General features: G+C 40.4%; 1 long non-coding RNA gene across 2 annotated transcripts in view; it reads right to left on the bottom strand.

The window, feature by feature from the left end:
• Positions 1–21,240, bottom strand: part of LOC137153908 (uncharacterized) — a 90,320-nt gene that overhangs the window by 26,927 nt on the left and 42,153 nt on the right. For both annotated transcript variants that reach the window (XR_010919942.1, XR_010919943.1), the window contains exon 4: positions 11,240–11,334. This is a non-coding gene — a long non-coding RNA (uncharacterized lncRNA). The remainder of the gene's footprint in view (positions 1–11,239; positions 11,335–21,240) is intronic.

Raw genomic sequence — 21,240 nt, 5'->3', positions numbered from 1 at the left:
GAACCTTATTAGGGGGTAACAAAACACAGCTTTGAGGGAACCAGCCAATGGAAGTATGGCAACTGTACCATTTCTGCTGCTACAGGTTGAGAGGAGGGCCCATGGTCACATGGAAGCAAATGTCCTCCGGGTATTAGACTGAGATCCATGTGGATGGGACCATCTGTACCCACAAAATTCCAGACTATAAATGTTTAAGGCTATAACCCTAGCCCTTTGTGTATCACCATTCATCCCTCCCATAACATGGAAGCCAGTGGGACAGTTTCCACACACACTACCATTTTAAAGCAATTCTCTTTCCAGGAGCTTGCTTTTCTGTGAAGGGGGTGAATAATTAGTTGTATACATTACATCTATTAGTAACTCTCTAGGATCCAATCCAGCTCCTACCTCTGCAGCCATGGAAATGCCCAAACAGTGCTGTAAGTATTGTTCCACTGAACGAAGGAGACTTGGTTGGGGGTGGATTATGGGCCTTCATTGGGTCACAGCTTGAAGTACAAAATTGAGCAAATGTTTTTTTAATAGACCTTAACAACAACAAAGAGTTAGTTGCATATTTTCTCCAGATGTGCCTGAAGACTTGAGGTGGTTTTGTTTTAACTAAATTGCTTCACCCAGCCCCCCTTAAAAAGCAATCCAGGTAACGCAAATAAGAGAGCCATACTTCATTCATACTACATGTTCTCCAGTGAAAATAAAAATTAACAGATGTCTCAGCAATACTAGTTATTTCTTGATCTACAGCACTGCTTTAGTGCCGGAGGACATTCGGAATTCATCTGTACTTTTACCAGATGTCTGAGAAGTAGTAGATCTTCTTTGATCCAATTGACTTTTTTAATGCCTCAGGATATATTCAACATACATTTCGAAAAGAGCACTTATATTGGTTCTATGTTGGTTATCATCTTGCTTATTGTCTTAAATTATGGGCCAGACTGTTAGAGACACGATTCTGGATAACAGAACTGAGCAAATAATAGAAAAAATTCTCCTTGACCAGGTCTCCAAATTGGAACATGGATTTTGATTAGACTATATATTTGCATGTTTGTTTTATTACACAAATGGAGTGTAAACATACTGGGCAGCTGGGGGAGAAGCAATCACAGCATCAATTTTAACTGTGAATATTCACTAAAAGAAAATTTCAAATTGTATCATCCCTTGCAGACTGCATGTCCCACCAGAGCAGGGTAAAGAAGCTGGGGTGGGCACAGAATTTGGCCCACCGTCTTTTAAAGCTTGAGCCCAAGAGTTTAATGGTTAGTAGGTTTTACTGCAATGCTGCTCTCCTGCACTTGCACTATATGGGTCTGCAAGTGAACTGGAGAAAATGGTACAATGACTTGCAAGGTTGTCTAATTAGCTGTGGATCCTGCACCTTTTGCACAAATATATCTCAGACTTTTTTTCAGTCCACACAGCTGGGACATTGAAACTTACTTCCTTGTATCAGACTACTTATTTCAGCATGCTAAAAATCGTGAAAGTCCAAATATAAAGCTCTGACATATATTAAAAAAGCAAGTGAACTCAATGAAAAAGAATGGCAATCTCACAGGTTACATAAACAAATATCTGAGTCAGAGAATATTCAAGGCGTTCCTTTTGTTGTAATCACTAAAGAGTTGCATCTTTTGTAATAAGCAGGAAAAATTTGGCAGTTCCATTGCTTTTCAGCTTCAGATACTCAAGACAGAGAACTTATTGGCTGACAACTGACAGCAATGAAAGCCAAATGTGAAGATTAAGTCACAGTCTAGCCTCTAAGGCTATGCACTGCAATCAGGATATATGACTGCAGCATATGTAGGCATATCCAAGTAGCTTTGATCTAGCTCAATGGTTCTCACATTTATTTGATCAGGCCCCGCTTCTTTGTGTCAGTATTCATTCCCCCCCATACATCAGGTTTCTAGAAGAATTGTGAAGTTTGCAGCTTGTATAGTCCTCTGGTATACATCCAGTACTTGGATGGGTCTCAGTCCTTTGTTTCACAGCTTCAGTTCAGTTGCAGATGACTTGATCCAGAGGTAGGTTGGTAGCTGAAGCTGAATCCCGACTGACAGTCAAAATGGATTCCCCAGGCCTCTGCCTTATATACTTTCTGGCCTTGGCCATGCTGTTTGGACTCCACTGTAGTTCCTGTAAAACTCCACAGAGTCACATGGGCCAGTCCTGGTGCCTTATCAGGTATGCTGCCTGTGGAATTTCACAGGACCCAAAATGGAGTCCAGAGTCACATGGGCAAGTAATCCAGAGTCACCTGGGCAAGTCCTGGTGACTCCTCAGGTATATCCCTGGCTTCTCCCCCTGGACCCCTTGCACCTGGGAATGTCTTAATGGGCCATTAAGCAGGCTATTGTTCTGCAGCCATCCTGTCTGAGTCATTACCCAGACAGCACAATTTGAAATACTGATATATCCATAACTTCCATTTCACATATAACACATTAACACAAACATCATCATCTTACTCAGCACATTATAGCCTTTCTATCAGTACCTGACATGGCATATCTCACATGAATTATGATTTTGACATACTGATGTTAAATAATATAACAAATACCTCCCACCCAAAGCCAACCAGCGTGAGACCCCCAACGCAATATTGGTGTAGAAGGGAGTAATCAGAGCTCCTGAATACACCTCAAGGGCCCCCCGATCCAGCCAGCGTGACACCCTCCGATTGCAGTGTAGACATACAACATGTCAAATCATGTGCCCAGGCAATATACCCTCAGAAGGCAGCTGAGGCACAAGCCGATAAACATTTAGGTTCCAAGGTTAAGAATCCATCAGCAGCTTTGTTGATACCTCCAAAGCCAACTGGTGCAAACAGATCTAATCAGTTGCTTCTCACCCTCTTTTGAAGGAAGGAGAGAGAGAAAAATCATTCAAAAAATGGAAGTTTTTATTTATTTTTCTCAGGCTGTTGATGAGGGACTAAGATGGTTATATTCACAGGCAGGTCTTTAATTCAGTTTTCTGTGTTTTAACTCGTGGATAGGCACCTGAGATGCAGAATGAGTGCCTATATATATGTTTTTTACAGTCACGCAAAGAACAAAACAACTTTTAATTGTGGTTTTATTTATACTGAACAGAATTTTAAGGGGGCTGGAGCTCCATCACTGCCCAGAGAAAAGAGCTCCCCAACGAGTGTCATTATTCAAATGTCCCCTCATGCACCCATTTCAAAGTTTTAAAGGCCTTCTCTTACCTTGAGGTTTGGGGTTTTATTATTATATGAAATTTGAAGAAGGTAGAAATCAGTCTCTGCTGCTCAGACACAACAGAGGCTTTTCTCTCTGGAAAAATACCTCTCGGCAGCTGCAGTCGGCTTTGCAAGCCTAAAGGGAGGTGGTACAGCTCAGGGTGTATTTAACCAAAAATGAACTTAAATCATTCGAAAATCACCTAGCCCAGAGTGAGGCAGAGAAGTGGCAACTGAAAATTATTGGGGACTGATCCAAAGCCAATCAAAGTCAATAGAAAGACTCTTACTGACTTCAGTGATATTTGGATCAGACCCTTAATGCATAGATTTATTATGGGGCTGTTTTTCCATATGTAGTGGGAAGACAGGGACAATGGCAATAAAATAAATAATGGCATTAAATAGGTCCCCTCCCATTTCTAGATGGCAACAGGATAGCTACATGTTAAGTCTCCTTAACACACATATTGTATATCCAATAATAGCCTGCTAACCCAAGCAAATATGAGCTCGTTGTTCTCCCTGACTTGTTGCCCCATTAATACCAGAGTAAATTTATTCAAAAGGCAGCTGCTGCTACTGCAGATGTTCATAAACAACTTGTAACAGACACAAATGCGAAGTGTAAATATCTCATTTTTGTTTTGCTCCAAATTTGCTACACTTGCCTCCCTCCCCGCTCTCCCAATTATTGCAGTACCACCTGAGACATCAATGGCTAAGACAAATATCTAACTGTAAAGCAATGGAGACTAGGAAAACAGAAACGGGTCTGTGACTATTTTTTTTTTTTAAAAGCCATTACTGATGCCTGGTTTCTCTCAAGGATATTTACATGAAATTTCATAAATTACCCTTTACTTAATCTACATTACTGTCATAGCTAACTTGCTGCAGACAGACTCAAAGTAATAGCTATGATATGTAGTGGAAGCTGTTGCCATTATTGCTCAATTCACAATGTTTTAAGATTATTTGGATGGGGCTGGGTTGGCACTTTGAAATCCCTCCTGAGTAACGGGCAGCACATAGCTGCACTGCCTCAGGAGTGGAAGAAGGACCACACTGATATCACCATCTGGTCCTTGCTTCCTCCATGCTCCATTGTAAGCTACTCCAGCCATTTCCCTGGCCCAAATGACTTCCCCTCCATGCTGGCTCAGCTGTGCAGGATAGCATGTTGGAAATGAGGAACCAGTGCTCTTTCCATTCCTCTCCCCAACACACCCACGCCCCCGCCCACTTGCCTGGAAGAGGAGAAACAGCCTGGAGGTGACTACTCTTCCCACAACCACATAGGATCTGGCAAGGAGGGTAGCCTGCGCAGGGGGCTCCTTAGTTCACTACGTGGGGACACAGACAAGTTCATGATTGAGCCCATGGTACCTACATTGCATCACTGAAAATACAGGAGCCCTAGATGGTGTTTTACATAAGACGGGCCTGATCATGCTCTCACTGAAGTCAAAGGCGCCATCAGCGGCAGCAGGCACCACAATCATTCGGCCTGCATCAGGCAGTTACACACATCCAGTATGATAACTTAAGCGCCACCTCTTTGCTGGGAGAAACAGGACGGGCAGCTATTTGCTTCACCAAAGACTCTCCCAACTGACGTCCTTGAAGATGCTGTCCTTTCCAAACAGAACACACCAGGCATGCTAGCATTTTAAAGGCTTGGACTTCTCCATGTTTTTCCTTGCAAGCATCTCCCTCACTCCCCCAAAAGGTAAAACCCAACTGCTAGTTTGGGGCAAGATTCACTAGCACTGCCATAGCGAGCCGTGAATTACACCTCCCTGCGCCTCAGCCAGATTTCACTGCAAAGCAAGGCAGGCAGAGTTACAGCCAATGACTGGTCTTAGGTTTCTCCAGGGATAGCGGTCAGTTTTAGTTTACAGTCAAGTCCACAACAGCTCTGTAGATGTGATGACTGACCACCTTCTGCAGCTGCCCTGACCACACCGCTTTCCCTGCCACTATCTCTGGAGCAGTGCTGGCCCTCTACAAACACAGTGGTGCTATTGAGACTGCAACTGTTTTAAACTGCCCCTACCTACTCCCCCAGCACTTTCTGCCACTGAGACCAATAGGTCTACATCAGTTTATGCTAGTGATTCTGGCTCCTTATTGTAAAATTTACTGTGTTGTGTTTCCAAAGTCATTGAACACTTTTCTAGGGGGAGCTTGGAGTTGGCCTTCAGGATGTCTCTCTTTAGAAAATGACCAATGCAAATGGACTTCTTTGATAACATACCTGCATTGCTAAGCTCTCTGTGCTTTCTCGAGGGAGTTACCTTGATTATGAAGATTTCCAAGAGGACAGTCTAACCATGGATTTGAATCCACAAGGTGGCCTGAAACAGTTTGCCTAACACATTAAGAAAAGCCTGCTACATTCAATGATTGAAACTCATTCTGGTCAGAGCCTCATTTCACATCTTCCTAGTCTTGCAGAATCCCAATCATTCTAAAAGTTTGGCTGAGATCCTGGACAAAACCCTCCTACCAGTCTGCAAATTGGGAGACAACTGAAAAGTCTACTCAATCCCCTTTATGTAAACAAATAAAACTGCATGTTCTAGTGACATTTGGCCAAATCCCTGCTAAACCCAATTGACTCTTCAGAGATGAAATTGTAAAGGGCCTTTGATGATGCAAGTCCAGGGAGTGACTTAATGCCTTATTGGGCCCACTGCCATGGATTACTATGTACCCAAATGGATTCCCAAATGTTTGCCTTTAGCGTCCAGCACCAACCAACTGAACCCAGGCTATTAAAAATGAAAAGAAAAAAATTAATATTTCAACTAGAAGCCTCTCAGAAAATGGCTAGCCTTAGAAATGATTTGCTTGTGTCCTTTTGTCTTCTCAATGATGCATAAAGAAAGCCTGGAAAGATTATTTTTTCCCCAGCACTTGTATTATTTACTGTAACAGCATCAGGATTGTCAGCTCTGATCCTCCCTACAGGATTTGTTGGGTTTTCAAGGATGCATATTGTTAGGTCTCCTCGCCTAACAGAAGTAGTGAGGGTGCTGATTCTTTAACAAAGGCTTCTTTTCTCCAAACCGTTGCTCACTGGAGTTAAATAGGTCATAGCAAAACAATGGGGGAAAAGAGCTTTAATGACGTGGCTAAAAATACACTTCCCCTCAAATGCTCAATTTTCAGTTTCTTGGCTCTGATGTAATCATTTCACTAATATCAAAAGTTAGACTTTTCCAGGCTAAACAGGACCTGAATTTATAATGTTAAAAATAAGTACGGGAAAAAAATTACAAAAGACGACATTTAGATTTTCTTTATACATCCCAAAGGAACAATAACGACATGCATAAAGTGAGTTGGAAAAAATTTGACAGAACCATATTCTGTCAAAATATCTGATTCTGTCAAAATCAAAATGCCTTCTGAAATCAGGTCAATTTTGCTGGAATTTCATTTTAGAAGAAAACTAGGGAAAAAAGTCTCCAGAGAGTCAAGGTCCTGTTTTGACACTGTTGCAATGAAATGTTTCAATTTTTTGTTTTGAAATGGCTTTCCATTTTGATTTTTTTCTCTTTTGTATTATAATACAAAATAAAGGCAAAATCAAAATGAAATATTTCAATAGACCAAAAATGAAAAACATTTTTTTGAATTTTCCTTAGCAGAGAATTTCAATTTTGAGGAGTTTTGCTTCATTTTGGAATGAAGCTAAGTTTTGAAATCTCAAAATCCTTTCTGAAACAGGACATCCATCTTCTGTATAACACTAGACACAAGCCCATATTTCTTTCCCTTTGCAGGTCATCTTTAAGTAAAGCCAGTTCCTTCTGGGATACTTTGAAAGATGCATTTACAAATAATTTATATATAAATATATATATATATATACACATATATATACACATATATATACCCACTACACAAATGGGCTTTTGCCTACAGCCATATCATATCTATACATGCATACATATATATTGTAACAACTCCCCTTTAAGAAATTATCTGCTCCCTGTTTAGCTGTTGAATTTACAATCCTACCTTTTGGATATTAAGCTGCAGAGAGCACTACAGCTGTGCTTGAAAGACTGAGCTGGCTTCCCATTAATTTCCAGGGCAATTCAGATATCTCAATATTGAGATTTAAAGCCCTTATGTATTAGAATCTACTTACATGAGAGAGACACACTTCTCTCTCCATTGTCAGCTGGAGCAAATCCCTAGCTATGAACAGGAAGTGGTGACAGAGCATTCTAAGTGGAGGCCCCTTAACTCTGTTTTCTTTCCCCTGTGATCTGAGACACAGCCTGAGCTTGTTAATCTCCAGGGCATGGTGCAAAGCCCATCTGTCTATTCAGGACTTTTGCCTGATGTGGTGGTGCTGTGGATATATTTTTGTTTACAACGATGTGCAGGTTTAGTTTTATAGGACTTTAGTTTTAGTTAACATGGATCAAATAATGTTTTAAATGTTTTAATTTGATTAGCATGAGGCTGTTGGGTAGTGTTAGTGGCCTGCGATACACAGGGGGTTAGAGTAGACAATTTGGTGGTGCCTTTTGGCTTGAAGCTCCATGACGCTGACACACTCAGACACATTGCACGCTAGTAAGTAAGAAGACATTCTGAAGACAACACACATTTTAAAAAAATTTTGAAAGACACATAGCTTCACATCCACTATCATGATCTACAAAATGAGTGATCTGATAATCAAGTCAGAAAATATGTAGCAAAAGCCAAAAGCAACTTGGCGAGCAAAGATCGCCATTCACATGTAACCCATTGGAAAAATGTGTCTGTGTTGCTGCCTGGCTTCCTGTTGCTGCACCCACGTACTGGACTTAGTCCTTTAGCTCACATTATATGGTGCTTTGGAGCTAGAAGTCCTAGATTCCACCCCCAGTAAGAATCCACACATGGATTGTAATACATGTGCAGATATTTAGTAAATAAAGGACAAAGTAACACAAAACTGATCTGAGATACAAGTATAACTGTTTCTAAATTGAATGTTTTCAAAATTTTCTAAGTGATAGGCTGCCATGTCCTTTTAAAATCAACAGATAAGGATGTCTGGCCTCACAGGAAGCACTCACTGGGTTGTGCTTCTCTTGCACTGTTTTCCTGAGGCCTGTAATACTGGTACCACCAGACTCCATACATTTTAGACCATATCCATAGGAAAGTACAATGTCATTTTCACTCAATCCAAATCAGTGCTATGAAGTTTTATTACTATGCAAATATCTTCTTTGATAATCTTCCTAACTAACTCCAACAACTTCTGACAAATATATTTGTTAATTCTAAAATCATCCATATAACCAAGGATGGTTTGACCATGGTTTTCATGCTCTGACCCACTACCGTAATATCCAATTGGCCACAAAACAAGTGGGCATAACTAACTACTCATTCATATCTATGTATTCATTTAGTACATCTGTCCTCCATGATGCTCTAGCAACAAAAACGGATTCAATAACTGCAGCCATTCAGCCCTCGACATCTCTTCTAAGCCTATGACTAAGATACTGATAATTCCTAATTGAAGGGTGGGTTTTTGCCATGTGAACTCTTGCCCACTAAGAACTGGACTACCCACAGGTTCCTCATAGACCACTAAGCAACTATCGGACAGCAAAAGCTTTCAGACACAGCTGACTAAGGCTTAGCTCAGACAAGTGAGCCAGAGAGTCCATCTCAATCTCCTAAACCCTCCAGAGAAAGATGGTTTGGGGATTAAGGCTGTTGAGGGTTCTTGAGAGCTGGGTTTAATTCCTGGTTCGACCATCCACTTTCTGGATTACCTTGGGCAAATCACTTAATCTCTGTACTTCGGCCTCCCACCTTTTAAAATGCGGATATTTCCCTATCTCACGTGTCTATGATACGTGTTATGATACATTCATTAATGTTTAGGAGGTGCTCAGACTGTACAATTAGAACTGGTCAGGAACCAGAATTTCCATTTCATGGATATTCCAAAATGTCTATGTTTTTTTCAGTTAATCAGATTCTGAATGAAAAGCCAAAATTTTGAAGTTCCCCTGTTAACCAATTTTTTTTTTAAATTGGGACCATCAAAATATTTTATTTTGATTCATTTAAACTTATATATATTTAAATATTAGTTCTATATTTAAATTAATATTTTAATAGCAAATACAGGTTGAAATGAAACATTTTGACTTTTTCCCCACTGAAAAGTTTAATCAGAGTTGACACATTTCCACAAAATATTCTGATTTAGATGCAACTGCATTTTTGATGGACAACTGTCATCAAAATATTTTCACCCAGCTCTGTAAAATGATGGGGTAAGTAGAAAGATAAATCCAGATTCTATTTACTGGCTATTTTAACTGAAACTTCATTAACCCAGCTGTCTCTTGCTGCCTGCATTAGAACAGCTTTGTCCTTAGCTCCACAAATAACTCTTCTGTACTCTGCTATCTTCCTGAATATTGTTATGATTTTTTGCCTGCTACCTTGACTTCCTTATATCATGGTCTTTAAAACAAGCTATGGATGAATCCCTCTACATACAGTTAGAATGTCACAGTTATCTAATCTTAATTTTTAACCTACCTAAACCTACACCACAAAGCACCAGTTCTACTAGTTCTTATTTTGGATATGTCACTGATAGTGGCAGCATTAGATAAAAAGAAAATTAGATATTATTTGCTATCTTCTCAGTGAGTTTTATTGCTGCTTCTGTTGAATGAGTTAGAGCAAGAGAGAGAGCCCTTGTTGGTTTTCTGTGTGTACACACATACATGCCCTAGAAGAAGCTGACCAAATGACATCTGGAACATTACTGCCTCCAGCACTGAATTGAATTCAACACTGTGCCTGAAGCACAAGGACTCCGATTTGCATCACAATGCACTGCCTCCATACCACCCACACGCAGACTTTTATTCCACAGTACCTCATGCTTAATATAAACGCAATATTTTTCTTTGATATTTGTTATGCTTATTTTTCATTACCTTGATACAGAAGCATCCTAAGAAGAGACAATCTGAGCTACAACATTCTGAGCTGGATCCAGATTTCAAGCTTACCCATAAGGATGTTTGGCTCAGATTTTTGTTTGGGGGTTCCATCTCTAATCAAGAGTATATATTTTATACGTTCATTTAAACATTTTTTCAATATATTTTTTTTTCTTGACATTTTTATGCAAGACACAGATTTTTTTCATTTATGTAACACTAAAATTTAGGAGTTTCTCCTAATAAGGTCAGTATTCCTAGATGCATTTTCTTTATAAAAAGACCAAGTTAAAATTATTCTACTGGCTTCCATGGCAACTTGATTTTTAGATCAACTAGTCTTCTGATTCCTGGGATTATTGGCTCCTCCAGGAGAAATCAATACATCCAGTGTAAGTATTCTACTCGAGTCTCCTGCAATTTCCACTAGTGTTAAATAAGAGCCTTTATGAAAAACAGGAAAATAACAAATTGTGAGCTAAAAAGAAACCATTTAAACTTACCAGTAACGCTAGGAGAGCCAGCTACCCAGAAGACCTAAGGGAGGGCTGTGAGATTAAAAGACCATAATAGGAATGTGTGCTCTCCCCTTGGATAAAACCAGGAACTAAAAAGAGAGCTCAGCAAAAAGACACTAAAGTCCTGGTCTAAGCACATAACTTCCAAGCCACAAATGTCTTTGTATACAACAGGCAGAATTTAAGTATTAATTGATTAAACATTTATTTAATCCAACATGGCAGCAGTGGATTTGATGACTCTAAGATGTCTAGCTGCATTTTGGACACAGTGTAGGAAGCGGCTGTATGGCAATGGGAGAAAGACCGATAAAAACCTTTACCATACTTAGACCACCTGCAGTGAAAACATGAGAGGAGTTTAAACCATTTCCAGGAGAAAATGTGCAGTAACACTGAATATGGGAACAGAGCTTTGCTAGAGAGAGGGAAGAGGGTGAGCTAGGTGTTACTAATCCTTTACCTTGATGGGTCCAGTAGTTCGGATTACCTACCTGAAAATGGCACTGAAAACTTTCTAGTAGAGCTGAGTGAAATTCAGGATTTCCATCCCCTGGGAAAATCCAATATGTCAACATTTGTTTTCATCCTAAATTGGGAGGAAAAGTTTAAATTAAATTTAAAAAAATTGAATTTCTGTTCTAGTTATTGAATGGACCCAAAACAATAAATTTCAAGTCAGTTCAGTTTTAAACTGCATTTTCCCATATTGGTGCATTTCCCTCAGGCTCCCTGGCCAGACTACATCTCCCGTAATGCACCCATCGTCAGGAGACTCCCATGATGAACCACATAAATCAAAGGGAAATCCATATCTAATTATGATCCAATGTAGTCTTTCAGGGATCCCAGGCCGTAGGAGAGAATGGGGGCCCAAACTACAACTCCCATAAGGCAATGCATTGATAGGGAAATGCAGTTTAATATTTTGTTGAACTGCTTCCAAACAGAGGTCTCAAAACATAATTGTAAACAGGGAATCATTCATCAAGTGGGTGTGTTTCTAGTGGGGTCCGGAAAAGACTATTTCTTATCCCTACAATATTTAACATTTTTATCAATGTCTTCAAACAGAACATAAAACCATCACTGAAAGTTTGCTTATGACATAGAAATTGAAAGAGTGGTAAACAATGAAGAGGACAGGTCACTGATACAGAGAGAGCTGGATTGCTTGGCAAGTGAGGCTGTGATGATTTGGGGTTGAATCCAGATGAGTAAAGGGTAGTATCACTGTCTGCCCTTCAACTCTGGGTGCCTTAAATACTATGCTGCTCTGACTGACAGCCCTGACACCGACAGCCAGCATGCAAGTATGCACTAGCTTCCACCACGCAGTTACTTTTTGCAGGGTGACCCCAACATTCCCCCAGTCCCAAATTTCCCCAAAAACTATCTACCTTCAGTGTCCAGCCCTCTCACTGAACACTTACAGAAGTTATTAAACTCACTGCTCCTTTAAAGAGACAATACACAGCAGCTCATTAATTTAATCTAAGTGGGATTTGACAAACACTTATTTAAAATCAAAGCACTGAACTGTCTATTAGACAAACTAAAACAAGTTTATTTAACAAAAGAACACAGGATTAAGTGATACCAAGTATAAGAAATAAAGATAGAAAGGGTTACAAGCAAACAAAAGTAAAAATACACTTTAGACTAAAACTTAATTTCAGCAAATTACAACCATTGCCTAAGCAGGTTTCTCATGTAAACTCAGTACCCAGAGACTTCAACCACCTTGGTTGAAGGATCCAACTTACTGTGATTTCAAGAGCTCTGGCCCCTTCTAATCACCCAAACGATGGATGCCAGAATGGCTTTTTCTCTTTCCTTATGTCTTCCTGAAGTTCAATGACCCTGCTTCAAGAGGAAGGAAGTCTTCCTAGGGATGCAGTTTCCATCCCCCATTAATATTGTTAAATAGTCACAGTGGATAATCTGTTGAACATAAGATACCAGTGGGATGCTGTGGCCAAAGGGAATGACACAATCCTTGGATGAATAAAAAGGGAAATCTCGAGTAGGAGTAGTTTTTCCTCTGTATTTGGCACTAGCGTGACCACTCTGGAATATTGTGTCCAGTTCTGATGCCCACAATTCAAGAAGGATGTTTATAAATTGGAGGGGGTTCACAGAAGAGCCACAAGAACGATTAAAGGATTGGAAAGCGTGCCTTAAAATGACAGACACAAAGAGCTCCATATATTTAGCTCAGAATTAAGGGGTGACTTGACCATAGTTTATAAGTACCTACACGGTGAACAAATATTCAAAAATGGGCTCTTCCATCTAAGAGGGAAACATAACACAATCCGACAGCTAGAAGTTGAAGCTACACATATTCAGACTGGAAATCATGTTTAGCAATGAAGGTAATTAACCATTAGAACAATTTACCAAGAGTTGTGGTGGATTCTCCAATCACTAGTAACTTTTAAAATAAAAATCGGATGTTTTTCTAAAAGATCTGTTCTAGGAATTATTTTGGGGATGTTCTATGGCCTGTGTTACACAGGAGGTTAAACTAGATGATCACAATGGTCCCTTCTGGCCTTGGACTCTATTAAATGTTGCATCAGTTCAAAAAGTGAAATATTCTGATTCAGATTTGAAATGACCCAAAATGAAATATTTCGTTTCAATTTTCCCCAATGGAAAAAAAAAAATCAAAGTTTTTCAGCAAAATCAAAAAGTTCTCCATGGGAAAATTTTGATTTTACAGAAACTGCATTTTCCACTTCCATCAGAATAAGTTTCAGATGGAAAATTCCCAACCATCTACTTTCCCTCCTACAGATGTTGGCCACACAAAAGATATGTAGGAAGGTTCTGAGAACCAGCAGAGCAGAGTAAATCCCCAGTTCCAGTGAGATAGAAGTGATCAGAATAAGAGCTTGGGGAAATTGATTTGTCTGCACTAAAAGCAAGGCAAAATGTAATGAGTGTAAGCTTTATATCTTTGATTATTATAGCTGGATCTTTATAGGAATTATCTGCTTAACTGCCATGGAGATCCGACTGTTTGATACCAAAAATCACATGAACACAGAAGTTCCTGGGGATTAAAGCAGGTGGGAAGAATTTCCACCAGGTTATGGAAGTGCAGATGTTAATATTAACATCTCACCATTTCCCCACACTGACGAAGTGCCTACCTGTGACTGATCAGAGAGGCTGCAAAATAACTATTGGATGGTGCAGCCATGAATTGTCTGTCAGCATTAATAAGCTGATCTCCGTGGATCCTGTCCAAACACACTCCATATTCAAACCTGTATGTCTTTGGGGAAGAGATGGATCAGCTACAGCAGCCTTTGTCTTTTGAAATCCTCTCTCATTCTAGCAGCAGAAAATTCCTACTCTGGTGATACAATCCTCTTTGTGACAATGAAAGAAACATCATTATGAAACAAACAATTGACTTCCGCTGCATCCAAAGCCCTGGCCACATCAACCAGGGTCTAGACTACAAGGCTAGTGGCAATCTTCAACCCTAAGGCTAGAGCATGTAGCTGTATTTTCCACCCTCTGATTAAATCCAAGTTTAACAGACGCCATGGTCCAAACCATGGCAGTTATGGTAGAAGTAAAGGGGCAGCTGTTCTGACTCACTCTGCTCCCTTCACACCGCTCAGATGGTGCAAAGGAAGTGGATGCTGGCCCATCTCCCAAGACGGGGGTTCACTTGGCTCAGGAGGTATTCCTAGGGAAGGGAGGAGTGTCATGGGTAGGAGAAGCTGGAACATGTTGTGCTCTGGCTATCCTCAGCTGGCAGACTGTCCATTGGGAACGGTTGTCCCAAAGCAGTTCTAACCTGGACCAGAGTTGGGTGCTAAGCAGAGAATCAGGGAGCCCAACAGGTTTCCCCAATTTTCCAGGCTACGTCATTTTGTAATTTTGTCTGTAACAAGTTTTTCTCTACTTGTTTTAATGAGTACTTGTGCCACCTACCCCTCATTTCCTTCATTGCTTCCATTCATTGCTCCGGTGCTCCTCTAGACCAGGAGATTGTGTTTCTCTTTAGCCAGAGACACCGAGAGAGGAAAAACCCTGGCCCCAGCCTGCAGGAAGGACTGGTGTCTCTGACTCTCCAGGGGTTTACTACCACCTCTACAGCCCTGAGAAGGAGCCACAGAAAGGTACCGCCCTGGGGCATATACATGGGCTGGGACTACTCGCCCTTCCCCTGTGGGGTTGAAGGACTCCCCCCTCCCCCGGGCCTGAAATAAGGCCTGCACCAAATGCTCTGTGAGAGAGGTGCTGAGGGGAAGCGCCAAAGGACTTGTTCAGGTTGGGGCAGAGTTACCACAGGCCCTGCTGCCAAAGGAGATTGTTGCTAATAGGCGAGACCAAGGGGGGTTGCTATGCTACACTTCTTATTGTTTCCAAAGCAGTTGCTCTTCTGTTTCCATGGCATTTGCTTTCTCTCTCCACCCCAAAGTAAAAGCTTTTATTCTCTTATTAACCTTTTCTTAGATACAGCACCTTTTCCCACCTACCCACTAAGTCTAATGTGCTTTTCAGCTGTAGTTTCTTTATGGGAAAATTCCACCTACGTTCTTTCTGATAAGCTAGACTCATCACACTCTCAAGTGAGAGAGATTCTTGAAGTCTCAAGACAACATCTGTGCAATAGCCTTAGTGTAAGTCAAAATGTCATCTTGTCCCAGATCCTTCTCTGTTTTAACCAAGCGAGTCAGTCCAGATATGCCCTAAAATAAAAGATAGACGGCTAGAAGCCAGGAATAGAGAGGTTGCAAAGAAGGAATCTGGGGTAAGTAAAGTGAGTTTCCCGTAAACTATGCTGAGAGCAAATTAAGAAAAGGTTCAGTTTCTCTGGTAAGAAGGGGGCATGGTTTGAGAAAAATCTTGTAGAAACCATTTCACTAATCCTCAGCTACTGAGTACCAGGAGTCAGTTGTGGGAACCTGCCAAATGGGGGGCAGAGGGAGCAATCTAAGGTGCTTGAGCCCCATAGTTGGGCCCCTTTGGTCCTGAAACTTAAAAGCTCTCTTCTTAAGAAACATTCCTGGTTACCTTTTAGAGAGCCAACAGCACAGAAGTCCCTTCATAAAGGCCTCCTCTGTTCCTGGTGCATGATGGATTCCTCCTACAAAGTTCTGATTATCTCCTTACACGCCAGCATATTTATACCTTTCCACATATCTAATTGTCCAATCAACATTAAGCATTGTGCTTTATATAACTCATACACTACACATGCGTAAGCTTCATTTACATAAACTTTCACAGTTCATGCTATTTTTGTGTCACCTTATTCACCGTCCAGACTTCCCAGTTTTTCCCCCAATGTAGAGATTTACCACCAGCACCTTTTGTATATTTGTTGTTGTGATTAACTTTCTCTTATCTATGTCCTTCAACACAGTACGTTCCATGATCAAAACATCACCTTTGTCCTACACAGCAGCTGTAAGCATTATTAACAGCAAGTACACATATGGGTGTATTAATAAGGTAACACTCATGTCAAGCAAAGACAAGGCTGAAACCACTTAGCTTAGTGTAAGTAGTACCCTGGCCTATCCAAACTCAATCACTATATGACATTTCCACAACACAAAGCCAAACAACCAACCCCAGTGTGCAAACAACCATACCAATCTCTAAGACAATAGAGAGAATAGAGAGCAGACTTCTTTTAAGCAGCAGCCCCTCCTTGGGAAACCACCTTCTGTATTTATGCTCCCTGAGAAGTAAGTGCAGTTGTCCTAACTTCTTCCCTTGTGCGCCTAAGAGACATCCCCTGGGTCCTAGCCTCCCATTGCCAAGACAGATGTTGCCTGCTTTCTTTAGGGAAGCTGGGATGTGGAACTACCATAACTATGAAGATCCTTTTTTTGGTCCCTCTCAGTGAAAGAGTGCTGGGAGAGAGGTAATGGCCATTAGGTTTTTCATTGCTATTGATTTATTATTGGTTACCAACTGCAGACAAGTAAGAAAACAATATTTTAACTGAGGTAAATCAAATAATACATCAATTCTTTAATTCCAGCTTCTAATTCCATCATCATCAAGCAGATAGAAGGCTTTTGCTGGTATATTCTGGCTGCAAGCCCAGTTAAGTCTTTTTCATGTCATTTATTAGATTTGCAGTGCCAATAACCATGTTAGTGTAAATGGCTAAGGGACGAGTTCTTGAAAAAATGATGGTCTCTGAGGAAGGTACTATTTGTCCTCCAATTACAGCTTTTGCTTCTGAGACTGCTGGACATCTCCCCAATTCCTTTTTGTTTGTTTTAAAAATCACTGACTATGAAGCTTGTGGTTAAGACACTGCCAAAAAGAGAGATGAGTCCAATTCCTGGCACTGCCAAAAATTTCCTGCTTAACTTTGGGGCAAGTCTTTTTTGTGTCTCAGTTCCCATACAGAATACTTCTTTTTCCCACCCAGTCTGTTTGGTCTATTTAGGCCCTCACACTGCAGTGAGATCCATCTAAGTGGAAAACTGGCCCTTAAAGAACTCTATTAAAGTCAGGGGGACTCTGTGTGGGTGCAGAGTTTGTAGTAGAATAGGGCCCTCAGACTGTCCTTCAACACAGTACGTTCTGTGGGGGACTGTCACTTTGTACAATACCTAGCACAATGGGGCCCTGATCTCCGTTAGGGCCTCTTGGTGCTACTATAGATAACAGCTATCTAGACATACTCTTATATACTCTTATAAGCTTAAAAGGGAGTGTATGAGTGTTCTTTAGACTCACAAAATCATTAGGATAGCCTAAAAATACCCACTTCTCCAATTCTCCTAAAGAGGGGATGGGTAATCCAGATGATACTCTGTTTGTTAGTACTGCACCATATGTGTTATATGAACCCAACACAATTTGCCTTTTGCTGGTTTTGTGAAATGGGTTGAAAATGAAAAGCCTCCCACTTTCTTAAGCATAGTTTTTCAAATTCTCCTGGTCTGCTGAATTTCCCAGTTAAGCCTTGCTGTCAAGATTATTAAAACTCAAAGCCGTACATATTACAGAGTTCGCAAGGGCAGAAGGTTAAAGTTGTGTTTTCAGTTGGCTGAGTCACATGCTCTTGATCTGATCAACAGTGGTCACCATCACAAAGAAGCTAGAAATAGAAAAGGCTGTAAACCCGTTTTGTCCATCCTTTCACCAAAGCAGGATTATTCCCTACTATGGGCCAAATTTTGCTCCCAAATACATGTGCACATCCCCAGTACTTTTTATTGCAGAGTTCGTTAGTTGCATGTGCTCATTTGCAGGCAAAATTGGCTCATGATTTCTTTTTCCGGTTCTGAACCACTTATATGTTAAGTGATATGGAAGAATAGTCTTGTGGTTAAGACACTGGACTGAGAGTGAAGAAAGTAAGTCATTTAATCTGTCCAAGCCACGGTTCTCTGTTTGTAAATTAGGGATACCATTTCCTTGGTCTGTCTTGCCTATTTAGATGATTTCTCTTACTGTGTGTTTGTACAGCATGTAGCACAATGGAGCTCTGGTCTTGGTTGGGGTCACTTCATTAATATAAATAATATTTCCACCTTTTCCTTGGGAGTCTATTCTGCTGTCTGAAATTCACATAGCTCACCATTTGGAAATCTTCCTCAAATTCAGCCTCTATTTTCTTTAGTAACTTTCATCTCATAACCTCCAGCAATATTTTTGTGAACAACCCTAACAAATTCTTCTGCTTCCTTGGTGCTTACTACAGCAGGGAAAAATTGATAAAAACAAACAAAAGTGTTGATGAAAATTTATGGAGAATCTTCACCACTTTGTTTCAAAGGGATCCACATCCTCCAAAAGAACAAAGTTTGTAAAAGATCATCCATCATGGACCATGCAGAGAGTGGGCAGTGTAAGAACCTACAGGGAGACAGCCAAGCTCTGGCAGTGAGTTTCAACATTTCTTCAGGGTGTGTATTTTGTGGAGAACAGAGTAGGGACTCAGCCATCTCATTTGCTTTTTGCAAATAACTAGGAAATAGTTTTGCAAGCCATTTTGAATGTGATGTTTTGTTCCACACACAGTATCTCTTCCAGTTTCTCCTTTTCTGCTCCACTAATAGTGCTGAATGCTAATAATATCCCTAGCGCTGCTCTAAGCAACCATGGTTCACACATTTCAATATAGCTAATTCAGATGATGATAAAGGGCCCAGCCAAAATGGACAATTCAGTACCTTCCTTAGTAACCAAGACGGATTCTGCATTTGCAGTGTAAAAATCACTTAGCGCCTGACCCTGCAGCGAACTCCTCTTGGGTAAATCCTCGCACCAGCATGCACACCAATGACCTTAATGAATTCTGGGCAGAAGCAGCATGGAGCTCATTACAGAAGCAGGGCCCAATTCTGCCATTTGTACTCCCAAATGCTGAATACTTGCAGAATACCTGTACTGCCTGTGGTCAAATAATCGGTACTACCTATGGCACAGTCAGGCTCTTAACCTGCATACACCCTGGTTTTAATGAGTAAAAGAACAAAACTCAGATTGCAATGTTAAAGAAAAGAATCCGAGATGAAATTGATATAGTAACATTTTGCAGTTTGTGGATGGGTTTTAATAACAAAAGATGCCTCAGTCATACTAAGGTTTTCTTATCTGAGGAGTTTTCAGGAAATTGCAGTGGACCCAAAGAGCATAGTGTTCAAAGGAAACCATTTTATATTAAAGTCTCTTTTCATCACCCATTTTACCTCATAAATTCCTCAAACAGTAACATGGGCTAGATGAAAACCAAAAGAGATGAAAATAAACACTTTTTTTTTTGCATTTAGGGGGCATCTAAAGGATGAGTTACTTTTTATTGGAACCACTGTTTGAATATGAGATTGTTTGTTTGTACTTTATAAATCCAACTCATGTAAAGCTAAGATACCCTGAAGCATTTGCAGACTGTCTGACCCATCAGTTAAATAAGCAGAAACAATGAGTCTGAATCTTTCCTGCCTGCCGCCAGTTTTACACCAGTATAATTCCACTAACTACAGTTAGGATACTCCTGATGTACACTCATATGAGATGGGAATCAGACTTTGTCTTATTAGTTCATTATTCCCCTGCTCCTTTCCCCTTATTGTATTTTGCCTCTAGATATTTTCTCCCCTCCAGCCCTTCACACAGTTGCTAATTTTACTTGTCAAATCTTGATTTATGTTTTTCTCCATCCACGAAATAGTCTCTGTTCCTCCTATCCAACATTAAACTTGTATGGTCAATGTTTCTGAGCTGAAAAGATCAGTCAACAGGAGAGTTTGCGTCTCTATACATTTATTATGCTTTGGCACCAGTACCAGTTGTGCATCTGCTTAACCAAATATAGCTAAGGCAAACTTTGGCATGGAGAAGAGGACACTTCTTTTAATTAAAGCCACACACTTTTTTGACCTGAATCCAAATATTGAAGTCCTTATTCAATGTAGTAGAACAACAGTGTACTAATTATTGTAGATCTGTAGATATGACAAGTTTCCACATTCCAAACTGAATTCTGACTCCTCTCTTTTCCAGATTTATTTGAAGGTGAAGTGAAAAACTACAATAGGCACATTTGAAAAGTTCATTCCACTTGAAGAAATAGTGCTAGCTTCAGCAATATTTCTTATAGTTAATGTGGGGAATGCCGCTGGAATGCTGCTAATGATTCTAGAATGTAATTTTCAAGCATGCTTGTTGTATTTCAGAAGGATGAATGGGCAAAAATAGACAGGATGCAATTGAACACTCCATCTGTAATAGAAGGCATGCCTAGATTTAGGCTGGGATTTTCAGTGGGGCCAAGAGAATTAGGTACCCAATTTGCATTGAAAGTCAATGGAAATCCCAGCCTTAACTGACAAATTAAGGTTCTGGTCCTACAGCTGATGGCAAGTGACTGAAATGCTGCATCCACATGAAGCTCATTGCTCATGTCAAGCCCCACTGTCTGAAGTCATAGCGGTCTTCCCACAAACTGTCAATTGTAGGATCAGGGCCTTTGTCACTTCAGGCTGAAAACTGGCTCTATATTTATGTATGTGCCAAGTTCAGGTACCAAGTTTCTCCTGTAACAGCTGACACCATTAGTAACACCTAACAGTGCAATGAAAAGAGCTCTGCACTGCTTAAGGGCTAGTGCATATGCAAGCCGTGTATTGCAGGCCTCACTCAGGAAGCACAATGTAGGCTGTAAGATTAGACCCACAAAAAAAGCATCTAAGCACTGGGGGTTGTACACATGGAATTGCATCAGTTAAGTGAAGCTGTTTGCAAATAAACATAGTAGTGATGAACAACAAGAATGACAGCAACATTTCTATACAAGGCTCAGGAGCTCCAGGAGGTTAACCCAAATGCTATGAGAATGAGCATTGAAAGAGCACAGCACACTGAAATATCTTAGCACATTACTGAGTTTTGGAGACATTCATGATGAGAGCAAAACCACCCTGATGTTTCTATTCGTGACAATAGATATTGAAGTATTCTTAGGTAGGTGTAAACACAGGAAAAATACAGT

This window comes from Emydura macquarii, unplaced genomic scaffold, assembly GCF_026122565.2.
Source record: "Emydura macquarii macquarii isolate MOO-44397 ecotype Brisbane River unplaced genomic scaffold, CSIRO-AGI_Emac_v2 contig_1253, whole genome shotgun sequence".
NCBI classification, from domain to species: domain Eukaryota; kingdom Metazoa; phylum Chordata; order Testudines; family Chelidae; genus Emydura; species Emydura macquarii.
This window is presented reverse-complemented; position numbering and strand designations above follow the sequence as displayed.